This window comes from Micromys minutus (genome assembly GCF_963924665.1).
Source record: "Micromys minutus genome assembly, chromosome: 27".
Taxonomy (NCBI): Eukaryota; Metazoa; Chordata; class Mammalia; order Rodentia; family Muridae; genus Micromys; species Micromys minutus.
In genome coordinates, this window is record NC_137962.1 from 11412796 (window position 1) to 11426193 (window position 13398).

At 41.2% G+C, this 13398-nt stretch overlaps 1 pseudogene across 1 annotated transcript in view; it reads left to right on the top strand.

The window, feature by feature from the left end:
• Positions 1-1520: 1520 nt before the first annotated feature.
• The window catches only part of LOC308438129 (MARVEL domain-containing protein 2-like), a 48832-nt pseudogene continuing 36954 nt past the window's right edge, over positions 1521-13398 (top strand). Inside the window, exons 1-2 of the transcript in view lie at positions 1521-1739; positions 2028-2136. The product of the transcript in view is annotated as an MARVEL domain-containing protein 2-like (transcript). The remainder of the gene's footprint in view (positions 1740-2027; positions 2137-13398) is intronic.

Genomic DNA, 13398 nt, shown 5'->3' on the forward strand with positions numbered 1-13398 from the left:
TGGAGATTCATTATTAGTACTGATTTAGTCAGTATTAATAAATCCCAAGAAATGTGGCATTGTCCAGAGATAAAAATGTCCAGAGACTGCCCCACCTGAAGATCCATCACATATGCAGCCACGAAACCCAGTCACTATTACTGATGCCAAGAAGTGTTTCTTGACAGGAGCCTGATACAGATGTCTCCTGAGAGGCTCTGCCAGAGCCTTACTAATACAGATGAGGATGCTTGCAGCCAACCATCAGACTGAGCATGGTGACCTCAATTGACGAGTTAGAGAAAGGACTGAAAGAACTGAAGGGGTTTGCAACCCCATAGGAAGAACAATATCAAAGAACCAGACCACCCAAAGCTCCCAACCAAATTATTAAATCACCAACCAAAGAGTACACATGGAGTGACCCATGGCTCCAGCCACATATATAGTAGAGGATGGCATTGTCAGACATCAATGGGAATAGCCCTTGGTCCTGTCAAGGATTGTTTCTCCAGTGTAGAGTTATGCCAGGGTGTTCAGGTGGAAGTGGGTAGATGGGAGAGGGAGCAGTTTCATGGGGAGGGAGAGAGGGGAGGGAGGAACTGGGAAAGGAGATAACATTTGAAATATAAACATATAAAATATTCAATAAGTTTTTAAAAGTCCAATGAAAAATGCACATATAGGTGCTGAGAGTTTTCTTTTTTTTTTTTAATTCACTTTTTAGTCAGGTAGTGGGGAGAAATTATTTTTAACCGGGGTCTCAAGTTCAGGAAACTTGTCTGTATGCACCATTGGCTGAAACTCTCTTGTTGCCTGGGCAAGCTACAGAGTAAGGACCTAGAATTTCCACTGCATGAGAGGCAGGGTCTGGTAGGGATCATGAGGAATGTTCTGGTTTGACTATGCTTGGCCCAGAGAGTAGCACTATTAGGAGTTGTGGTCTTGTTGAAGTAGGTGTGACCTTGTTGGATGAACTGTGTCACGTTGGGGGAGTCAGTCTTCTCCTATCAGCCTTCAGATGAAGATGTAGAACTCTCAGCTATTCCTGCACTATAACTGCCTAGATGCTGCTATGCTTTCTCCCTTGATGACAATGGACTGAAACTCTGAACCTGTAAGCCAGCTCCAATCAAACATTTTCCTTATAAGAGATGCCTTGGTTATAATGTCTATTCATAGGAACAGAAACCCTAACTGAGGCAGAGAAGTAGAAATCAATATGTGTACCATAGGAGTTTAGTTGAGTTTCCTATCTGCTGATTTGCAAACATCTAAGATTACTTTAGAGAACAATTAATTTATTCCTTAAGGAATTAAGTTGACTGAATTGCTTTCAAAACTGAAAATGAGTCAATTATATTCAGTTCACCAAGAAACATTTACTGAAATCTACTTTGTGTCAACCAATGTACTCTTAACACAGAGATGAAACAGATGACCATAGAGATGACAATGGTGATGATCAGGATGATGAGGATGATGGTAATGGACTGATTATAATGATGATGATGGTAAGTATTGTGATGGTGATTGTAATGATGGTTATAATGATGATTATGATGGTAGTGATGGTGTTGGCAGTTGCTGATGATAGAAATGGTGGTGATGCTAGTTACGATGATAGTGGTGATAGTGGTTATGCTGTTGATGCTGAAGATAACAATGATAATGACAATGGTCATGGTGATGATGATGGATTTCTTCATTGTAGGGAAAAAACCTTAACCATCTCTGACTGCTATCAGACCGCTTTGCCTGTAGGGTTGACATCACAGTAGATGTTGTAAAGAATTTACTAAGTATCCCAGTCTCCTTATCCTGCCTTGGGCACAGAATGAGCTGGAAACATTAGAATGTGGGTCAGTGGATGCAGGATTGACCCTTAGGGAATTTATGAGACATAGCAGACAAACCCCATGACGTTCAAATTCTGGGGAACATTAGATATTTTGGCTAACTTCAGAAGTCCAATGTATAAGGATATAACACCCTCGGTTTTCCATTGTAGGACTTGAATAACATTATGTTCCTTTTTATCATTCTAGCCTGAGATAAGACAAGAGTCATGTCCCAGTTACAGTGTGAGCAGAAACGGGAGCCCCACACTTGTAAAATCCCAGGACAGCATTCTAGGTCACAGCTGCTGTCTGAGAGGTAAGCTGAGAGTGGCTGTTGGAAAAAGCCAGCTAGACTTGTAAGTCATGGGAGAGGTAGCCGTTTTGAGCTGAGAACACATGCATGTAAGGTACAGAGAAAAGTGTGAAAAGTAGTATTGTAATATAACAATGACTCCTGTGTGGACGGACTCACAAGGAGCTTAGACTAAACCATCCAATCTTTACTTCAACCTTGCAAGGCAATGAAATGTTAAGCCACTTGTCAGGAAGCAACAGAAATGGGTTTAAAACCAGGCTTCACCTGCCTGAGAAAGTCCGTCAGGACAATGAGGTTGTCTGAGAATACCCATTAGCCTGGGATAGTCTATTCAAATGGGTATCATGCATGGGAGATACACTCCAGAAAGGTAAATACAATCAGATGGTGGTATATGTGACGGATGACCATAAGCTTCCTGAGAGCAGACATTGTGAGTCACTGAGCTTTTATTCCAACAGCCTGGTAAGTAGTAGCTGTCAGGGAGATGTTTATTTAGGTAAGTGGATGGGAAGATTCCTGCTCTAATTAGCTGTATAAAAAGGTAAACTATAGGATTTAGTCTTTAACCTGCAGGTAGCAAAAGCCCAGAAAGTTTCTTGGACAGAAGTTTGAGAAGAGCACTGCCATGACCATTTTCATGAAATCTTCACCAGCAGTTCCACAGTACAGTCTGATTGCGTTCGCAAAGGGAGGTCTGCGCCTTTTCAGTGAGCTTTGACTGGGTTAATGGCCTGGTGTTATGAGTTTAACATGAGAATAATTCTGGCACAGGCAAAGAGGAAAGCTAGAGCTGAGAGTCCTACTTATTCCAGCCTGCTGAGCCCTCTGTAAGCCAACCCATCCTTTGTGGGTCAAAATTGAATCCCTGGCTCCGTTTTCCACTTGCCACTCAGGTCCAATCACCACACTGTGAATGCTTCTCTCAGATTCATCTGCCTTTCCCTTTCGCTCTCAAACTGTCTTGGCATGTACTCCTGGCAGGGCTTTGAAACGTGCCCCAGGGTTGAAAATGCATGGCCTCTTCCTGTGCATTGCTGCCAGCATCTCACCACACAGGCTGGGAAACAGAGCGACAGCAATCAATACACACTTACAGAGAGAAGCGTTTGAACAGACACCATGTCTGTAGGAGCCGAGAGTTAGCAGAGAATTTATAAGCATAGAACATCTACTGAGAAAAGTTGCAGGGTCCCAGTAAAGCTAGGCAAGAAGGGAGCCTGTGTGTGCTGTAGGTCTGGGGTCATGGGGACAAATCTATTTAAGACCACCAGAGTTGGCATCATGGCATTGTATATCATGCAACCATAGACCTGGCTGCTGCACATGGAACAGCAGGATTTGATGTTTCCTCGTTAGGGTTTTGTCTTACTCTTGTGCAGTCCTTCTCTGTTGACATCTCATACTTCTTCAGAATGTGAATGTTCATTCTGAGCTACGGTACTTCGGAAGTACACAAAGTACCTTTTGATTTTATAGGGACTAACAAGCAATGGATCCACAGCCAGTAGACTGCCCTGAGTCTCACAAACACTTCGAACCCCAGACTTCCGAATGAGTATTGAGTGCTAAGGCCATGGAGCCCTTTGAAGTTAAACTAAAATGCATGAGTTTTTAGGGTCAAGGTTGCCATGTAAGAACTTGAATCTGAAAGTTTCCTCCCAGGTTCTTGCTTGGGGTACTTTGTCACAAGGTGATGGGATTTTTGAATGATATAGAACCTTTAGGGGGTGGGCCCAGCTGTCAGAGGCAGATCAGTCATGGTGGGCCTTTGAAAGTTTTGTCTGCCCCTACTTCATGCTATAGTCTCTGTCTCTTGGTCTGCCATAATGTGAATGGACATGAGCTTCATGCTCTGGAGACCAGATAATCAGCCACGTTTACCTACTATGAACTGAAATTTCTCTGAAACTGTGAGCCAAAGTAATCTTTCTCTAGATTTCTTTCTTTTAGGGACTTTGTTTGCAGTGCTGCAAAGTACTATGTATGCTTCTGGTGCTGGGAGTCCTAGGCCACCATGCCAGCTCATGGAGCAAGTGTCCAGTGCTCAGCTAGAATTAATATCAAATGCTTCTGGACACAGTGTGAAGCATATAAAACTGAACTGATTACAAGTAGTTTTGTAGAGCAAAATAAGAGAGCTTATTAAGAAAGGGAGCTGTAGGTTTAGCACATTTTTCTGAGAAGACTAAAGAGATACAACTCACATGACATATCTACCAGAAGGAATTGTAGACTTTGTTTTGCTCAGTGATGAAAGAAGTGGATTTAGCATGCCCAAGTCAGAGTTTCATGAATGAAATCTGTCACAGGTGGGCTCCAGACTGCATCTTAGAATATTACTTAGCCTTAATATTGCCTTAGTTTAGGTTTTATTGCTGGGAAGAGACACCATGACCAAGGCAACTCTTATAAAGGACAATGCTTAACTTTGGGCTATCTTACAGTTTCAGAGACTCAGTTCTTTATCATCATGGCCAGATGCATGGCAGCATCCAGGAAGACATGGTGCTGGATGAGGAGCTAACCCTGAGGGCAGCGAGGAGAGACTGTCTCTTACAGAGGGTAGGGTTTAAGCACTAGGAACTTTCAAATCCCACCCCCACAGTGATGCACTTCCTCCAACAAAGCTACACCTGTTTCAATAAGCCGACATCTCAAGGGCCAAGCATATTCAAACCGTCACAAATTCCATGCTCATTTTCTCACAACATAATCCACTCAGTTGGTTTCTGCTATATGAATGCTTCATCAGACCAAAACCTGCCTTCATTTATTCATGCCTATATCAAAGTTTGCCCTCATTACTTTGGGTTGAGATGCAAAGAAAACTTCTTGAGCATTTTTTTTTTCTTCCAAACAACAAGCTCCTTTGTGGCTATGAAGACATCACCTGTCACATCAGCTCTCTTTCCTATACCAATTCCTGGACATAACATGGGAAGTCATTCTGCACCAGCATGTGCCCAATGACTTCCCATGCCAGCCAGCACAGGCTGATTTTGAGTTTCTTGGCTTTCAGAAAAGTGTTTTCTTTATGGATCTTTAAGGTTCTTCCCTCCTGTCTCAAGATAATTGCTCCTACTTCAGTCTTTGGGGCTACTTAGAAACTTTTATTTGTATCAGGTTTATTTCATGGAACTATAGAGAGGCAAAGAAGATACAGATTCAATAGAGAGATTGAAGTACAATGGAAAGAACTCTTTCTGGTTTATACTACATTGCAGGTAGATTTGTAGCTTGAGGGGACCTTACATAGAAATGCTAGAACCTACCTCATCTTCTTATTACAATCCCTGCTAAATGCCCATCACCCCAAGTTTCTTTTGGTGAAGACTAGTCCTTATTTTTATTTTAAGCCAAAGTATTTTGCTGCATCTTTCTCTGTCAAGGTTTAGACTCATAGATGAAGGTGATGAGTTGGAGTGTTAATGAGTGAAACGAAGTCGTCATAATTAGGTAACATTACCCATGGAAAATTCGCCTCATACAACATAAAGAATGTAGCAATATTGCTCCACAGAGCTAGCTGCCTCGAAGTCAACACTGCCTTTGCAGAGACAGATAGGAAATGATATGTTGCTGGATTCTTAATATCTATTTTTAAATAGATAAGGACATTTTATTTGTTTTTATTATCTCCTTTGAGGTCTGGAAAGACTGATGGCCTCTTCTTATACTTTATTCTGGTTTCCATTTGTAATAAAATACAATTTAATTTTATAGCTTGAAATGTATTCTATTTTCCAAGTCTCTTGCTTTCTTAAAATTTTGCAGACATTTTTTGCCATTGATGCACCTGTGGAATGAATACAGATATAAATATAGATACAGAAGCTTACTTCATTTTGAAAATTCGTCCTATTCTTCTAGCTGATGACAAAGAATTGTGATTTTAAGAAATGTGATTTTGGTGTGTTTAATACTTGAATGACACTTACACATTAAAAGTAAGTAGTCAGGGCTTGGAGATGGCTCAGTGGTCAGAGCACTTGCCATACAAGTATGGGAACCTGAGTTTGAGGGCATGCATGTAACTCCTGGTTTAGAAGATGTTAACAGGGATACCCGGCCCCACTCCACACTAATGGATGTGCTCACATACAAGCAAACCTACGTTTGCATGACCTCATCGAAGCAGGGGGAGGGAGGATGATAGGGGGTTTCTGGAGGGGAATCTGTGAAAGGGGATAATATTTGAAGTATACATAAATAATCCAATAAAAAAGGAAAATGGGAAAAGGTGGTTGGCTTCTGTGAGTTTCCATGTTTTTATACAGTTTAGATTATGTGAGGCCATGCATGCAGCGCAGCAGTGACAAGAATGGACGAGGAAGAGAATATAGGTAATTGTGACTTACTAGATTAGTGGAGTCATTGGCAATCTTTATTTACATACAGAAAAGAGGATGGAGACAACCATTTACACATCATGTGAGATGGTCTAAGAAATTGCAAAGGGCAGAGCAAACCTTTAGGTAGCTGGTATGGGGTAAAGCTGGATCTCTTTTGGATATAGGAGGCAAAGGGTATACAAAGAGATGGGATTTGAAAGAGAATTTAGACAATGAAGAGGAGAGAGAAGAGGGGGGCAAAAGAAGTATGGGAGAGAGGGAAACACAGAGGGAAGTAGGGAGAGAGGGGGGAGAGAGAGAGGGAGAGAGGGAGTAGAGAGAGAGGGAGAGAGAGAGAGAGAGGGAGAGAAGCAGGGGGGCAGGGGGTAGGGAAAGAGAGGGAGCGGAGAGGGAGGGGGAGGAGGGAGGGAGAGAGAGGGATAGAGAGAGGGAGAGGGAGAGAGAGAGGGAGAGAGGGGGGAAAGGGACAGAGAGAGAGGCTGTGAGGCTGTGGTAGAGAATAAAAAGTGTGTGTGTGTGTGTGTGTGTGTGTGTGTGTGTGTGTCTGTGTGTCTCTGTGTGTCTCTGTGTGTATGTGTACATGTGTGTGTGTTTACATGAGTACAAATGAATGTCCTCAACAAAAAATTCTGGGAGAAGCTGTGTCAACAGAGAGAGGTTAATTTTTCTGATTTGAATCACGGGTGTTGTGGAGAGACTCTGATGTTGGAGGCCCAAAACTAGTTATTTTATCTTAGACTAGCTTTAGTTCAATGAATAGTCATTTCTCAGCCAACTGTGTGACTAATAGATTAAATGGAACAAACAGACAAAAAATTCTCTTGGAATCTCTTAATTCAGCAGACCACTGCCTTCTACCAACCCGAAAGCTAAGAATGGTATTAGCATCCAAGGCCTGCAGAAAATCTTCCTTGCTGTACCCACCTCTCTGATATACCTAACAATGTATTTTAAACTGGTCTGATTTGTTACTGTCTTTGGTCTGTAAAACCATAAAGCATTATAAAAGTGTTCCTATGTTGAAATATGAAATTTACAGTAAACTAAATCTTTGTTTGGGGTCATGTTCACTTAAATTTGACTCTAGAATAAACCATTCTTTAAGGTAAGAGTTGTGTTTTTTCGAATCATTAGTATGTATGCATATGTGTTTATGTGCATGTCTACACACACATGCATGTATGTCTGCATGAATGCATCATTTGCATATATGTATATATGTGCACGATGCATGTATGTTCCTGCTTTTATTTCTTTTTTGTTTTGTTTTATAGGTTTTAAAAATTTGGATATTTTATTTATATTTCAAATGTTATCCCCTTTCCCAGATTCCCCTCTGTAAAACCCCTATGCCCTCCCCCTTACCCTGCTTCCACAAGGGTACTGCCCCCCAACACCTACTCCTTCCTCACTGCCCTAGCATCCCTCTACACTGGGGCATTAAGCCTTCACAGGACCAAGGGGCCTTATCAGGCAATCTCCTCTCATTGATGCAGATGAGGCCCCTTCAGCTCCTTCAGTCCTTCCGCTAACTCCTCTATTGGGGTCCCTGTGGTCAGTAATGTTCATGCAGTAAGAGAGAGTGAGTTAAAAGTGGAAGAGAATGAGAGGACTCAATTATATCTTGGTTGTAGCAGCTGATCAAGTTCAGAATCCTTCAGAGTGACTTAGGATAGAGTGAGACAGTTGTATATCATGTGTTTTTTTTTCATTCTGATGTATTCATTTTTAAGGACTCAGTTCTTGAAACCTTCCTGAGTGAGGATCTCTGGTTGACACACTAGGGGACCCCCTGCTTGGTGTTAGAGTCAGTGGCAACAAGATTAACTATAAGGAATATAGAGGTGAATAAATAGCTCACGTCCATAAAGTGTTGGTCACAGGAGCACAAGAATCTGAGTTTAAGCCCTAGAATACCATAAAACCCAGACATGATATGTGTGCTTGGAAGCCCAGTAATATGGAGGTGGGGACAGGAAGACCTCTGGTTTCACAGGTCACATGGTCCAGCCTAATATTTTTCAAGTTGAATATATTTATTCATATCATATAATTAAATTGTTTAAATGTATTCATATGTGTATTCAAGATTAAATTCATACTTCATTTATGCATTAATATTTTTTCTTATGAATATTTTTTCTTACAACTTTAAAAAAGAGATACATGTACAGATTTTTAAAAGAATTTTGGCATAACACTATATGAATATATTTTTGTCAGTACTTAATTCTTTTAGAGGTTTGATAGTATGCATTGAAATCTTACTAGTTACCATATGCATAAAGTATATGTAGAACAGAACATAACATGGAAACAGTTAAGAGTTTTCTTGGTATGTATAGATTAAACATAATGCTTTTTGAATACCAAAAATTGCCACAAGGTTATATTCTTAGCTCTTGGATTATTAATGATTTAAGGATTTAACACCTGGACCTTAATTTTTTTCCTAAGAAGGACTGAGGCTTTCAAGTTTTGCCATCCTAATTTTCAAACACTGCATTGGAACTTTGGATGCATTAATCTGTGGACTAAAAAAGACACAAAGTTAGATAGATAGCAAAGGTTATAGATTATCAGGAACAGAGGAAGAGGTCAGTATGATCAAGACACATTATACAAATCCTCAGAGAACTGCTATGGAAAACAATCAAACAAATGACAACAAGAACAAGATGGACAGCTACTGAGGAATGACACTCAAGGTTGACTTATGGCCGTCACATGCATGATCACCCCTTTACACACATTTACACCTGTGCACACATGTGCCCACATGCATAATTATGCAAACATTTTTTCAAAAGAGATTTTGACAAATGTTTCTTATATTTCATTAGCAACTCGAGGCAGCTAAAGTCAGGAAAACAAAAAAGACTTTTTCATGGGCTAAGTGGAGGATAATGGATGGTGTAAAATTGATACACATTTAACATTTCTTACGCCTAAGTCATTTTTGAGGAGTCTTTGCTCCTTGCTGCTCATAAGTGATGAAATCACATCCATAAAATGCAGGTCAAAAAAAGCACAGCTTGAAAAAGCAATTAAAACAACCCTCTATTGCTTTCCCCTGTCACCTCTTTGAAATTTATGCAGTAGGTCCACCTTTTCATGCCCCTAATAAAAACAATGCAAACTCACTTATAGCATTTTATGCCATTTTAAGTTCCAGTGATTGCCTTGATTTACTCCAGTGCCCACTCAAAGATCTTATCCCAAGTGGAGAGGTTTTTATAGTGAGTGTTCTTTATTCTCTTGGGCCTAGATATGTTTGAAAGAGCCTGCGGTGAGGAAAGGTGGGACCTTTGTGGTGATTGATTTCTTTATATCTGGCTTGTGTTTTAACTATTTCATGAATGGGAACATCTTTTTCATTACTATTTCTCTGGCACTGGATGAGGTGAGAGGAGAGGCACAAGTGGGAAGACCTGCTTTGGGTGGCACCCAGGACCTGCCAGAACCATTGACATCCCTGAATACTTCAGACATCCTACATTTACAAAAGACTCTGAAAGTCTCCAGTCCCAGATAGAAGCAACTGCATTTTGGAAGATACCTCCTTCCCTTCATTTCTTAACTGCTGGAATTTTGATTGTGTTTTACAACATGATGTCACCACAACTTACATTGTTAATTTCAATGTGCCTGCTCTGGTCCTCTCGCCATGGACAAAGTCCCTTACTGCCTAACTTGTTTCTAGAAAATGCTGCTGTGTCCTTTGCTGCAAGAAGCCCTAGGTTTCTTAGGGTCCATCCAAAAATCAGTGATCGGCTCTTTTCCCCTCTGTGCTTTCTTGGTTGGGAGTGGATCTCAATGTTAAGGATGCTTCCTGAAGCTTTGGGGTGACACATGGAGGCCAAAATGCACAAAATGCACTATTGCAGATATCTCTGCAGGTCTCCTTCTCCATCATTTTGATTTTCTTTGTAACTGCAATGTGGATGAGGCTCCCTGGACAGGCTCCCTGACATTTCCTTTTTGAGTTCTACCTCTGGGAATCTGGATTTGAATCTCTCATGTGTTACCTCGTGGCACTTGCCAGAGGCTTTGAATTTAACAGCCTGCTATAAATTTGATTCAAGATATCTTGTGTGCCAAGAAGAGATTTTTTTCCCCCTCCCTCTCTTTTTGGTCTCTCATCCAAATGTTCTGTGCCTGTGCGATTCTGTGACTCAGTAGGGAAGACACATTCTCTTAGTCACGATGGAATGACTCACACCTGTTTGGTACTGTCTCTAGAGATGAAACTCAGTCTTTATAGAGGAGGACAGCTCTCGGTACTATTCAGGTGAGGTGAAGGCTAGACCGAATAACAAGTCCCTGGAAAATTAAAATGAGACATGACAGCTGGTACTGAGGACACAGCATGGCATAAAGGACACTGTTACAGTACGTAGCACATCACTTAATTTTTTCAAACAGCCATCCCCTCTCTGAGGTAGTAGTATTTCTTCAGCTCTTGCTGAGATGTTACTTTTTCTAGAAAGCTTGCTTGACCACAGACCACAGCAAGGCTGCGCTCTCTTCTTTCGGAGCAAACTGCAGTTGAGTAGTCATCACACCAGGCAGCAATTGTCTGCCTACTCCTCAACTTCTTTATCTACTATCTAAATGAAAACAGGACTCATGAGTGACTGTGCTGCCATTTATCCTAAATGCCTGGTGCCAAGCCAACAATCACAGACACTTAAGAAACATGCTTCTGTGGTAGTTAGGGTAAGGCCAGGGTATCCTGTAGCAGCAAATAACCCCGAAAACTAGAGAGCTTGGCCTAGGCTTACCTATGGAATGCTTCCTTATGCTAAGCCCTAGAGACATACCAGGGCAGCTTCTGTTCATGGAGTGGCACGGCCAGTCAGGCCTTTTAGATCTCATAATTTTATTTCCAAAAGTTAGACTGGGGTTTAGTGGCTATGAGCACTGAGTGCTCTTCCAGAGAACCCTTGTTTGACTCCCAGAAGCCCCAGGGTAGCTCACAACCATCTATAACCTAAGCATGTTGTACCCAGACATATATGCAGGCAAAATACCAATACACATAACAAACAAACACAATATGTAAAAGCATTTTTTAAAAAGTTGTAATAGAGAAAAATGTAATGCCGAGAAGGTGTGCACCAGCTAATCTGTGCTTTACCATGGGATTATGCAAGTCACTTCTGTGGCACACTGGCCAGGACTGTTCCTGTGGACTTGAGTCACTGTGAAGGGATTGATGGTAGTGTGAAGAAACTGATCTCCCTCTTCTCCGAATCCCACTTAATCTCTTTGTGTGGAGTCACTGGTAGGCTAAACTCTGAGCTGACCAGTTTGACAGACACTCGAGTAAGCAGAGAGTAGAGTGCTATGCTGAAGGAAGAGGTGCACATGGGAAACTCTCAGAACCATACAGAGTCCATCCTTGTCCAACAATATGAGCTCCTATCTGTTGGAGGTTACATGGTGCCTCGCATCTATTATTTCTGCTTCTAGCAAATACTTCCACAAGCACTTCAGGACCCATGTGGCAGAATTGGGGTTTTGGGCTTGGCACTTGCTCACGGTGTGAAATGTTCAAACCTACGCATGACAAAAATCTTAGGCAAACAGGAAGAAGAACATTGGGGTGCTGCTAAATTGGTCCTAGGTCAAACAGGACAGTGGTGCAGTGGCCTCTACTTTTTTAATCAATGTTGACATACCATAATGTAGCAAGGTCTGGAGGTTTTCAGTGCCCCCTGCCCCAATGAAGAATTAGTAAAAGCCACATTTTGTTATACTTGATATATTTAAAATTGACATTATTTTAATATTTAATTTCTGTTGAGTTCTGTAATAGTACTGTAACTGTACCTGTAATGGGGGTGCAGGGAGCTTACGGAAGGCACATGAGCAAGTCCGTGCTCTTTAGGAGCGCTGCATTTGTAAGGCAGTGGGCAATATTTGCACAGCTCCCTTAGTCCACTGCATTACGAAGGTCTTTCTGAGCAAGGCAGTCTGCAGCAATGTGAGCCTGGAATTCGAAAAGAGTTTGGGGTTCAGAAGTAAGAACCGTCTATTCTTTAAAAAGTTTTATAAGAGTCTAGTTTGGTTTTTTGTTGTTATTGTTTTTCTGTTTGTTTTCTAAAGAGAGAGAAAGAAAGGTTATGAAGTTGGGTGGCTACAGAGGTGGGAAGGATGTAAAAGAAAATGGGATATGGGGAGTGTGTTCAAAATATGTAAAATTTTTAATATTTATAATTAATTATAATTTATATATGTATCAATTCATCTCTCATCCCTATGACAAAATACCCAAGGAAATCAACTTAAAAGAAGAGAGGTTTGTTTTAGTTCATTGTTTCAAAGATTTCAGTTTGCTGCTCCTTGGCTCCACTGTTCTTGGGCCTGTCCTGAGGAAATACATTTTGATGCAAAGGCATAGAAAAACAAAGCTACTCCCTTCATGCAACCAGAGAAGGATGGTATGAAGACAAAATATAGCCCCTACTTGTGTGGCCCCAGGGACTTGCTTCCTTCACCAATGTCTTCACCCTACTTTCTTCAACTCCTAAGTGTTATCACCTCCCAGTAGCATGCCATGTTATGAACCCACTCATGTGTTGATTTATTCATGAGCTAATTGTTTGCTCTAAGGTCATGGGCTGGAATCCAAGCCTTCAGCACATGACCTTTGGTGAACATACTAATCCAAAATATGAAAACCAATGTTTGAGGTTGAAGAGTTCTAAGGTCATTTCTAAGTGGTTCCTAAACTATCAAATGAAACAAAGAGAAAGTCAAAGAGTTAACATCACACAGAGCAGGGTATTTATTTTTTTGGATGGGGGTATCCAGGAAGTCATGCATTATTGTGGTCACGCAAGACAGGAACACCAGGCTCTCAGACACCTTGGTCACTGTTGCTCCTTGCCCGCCAGTCTTC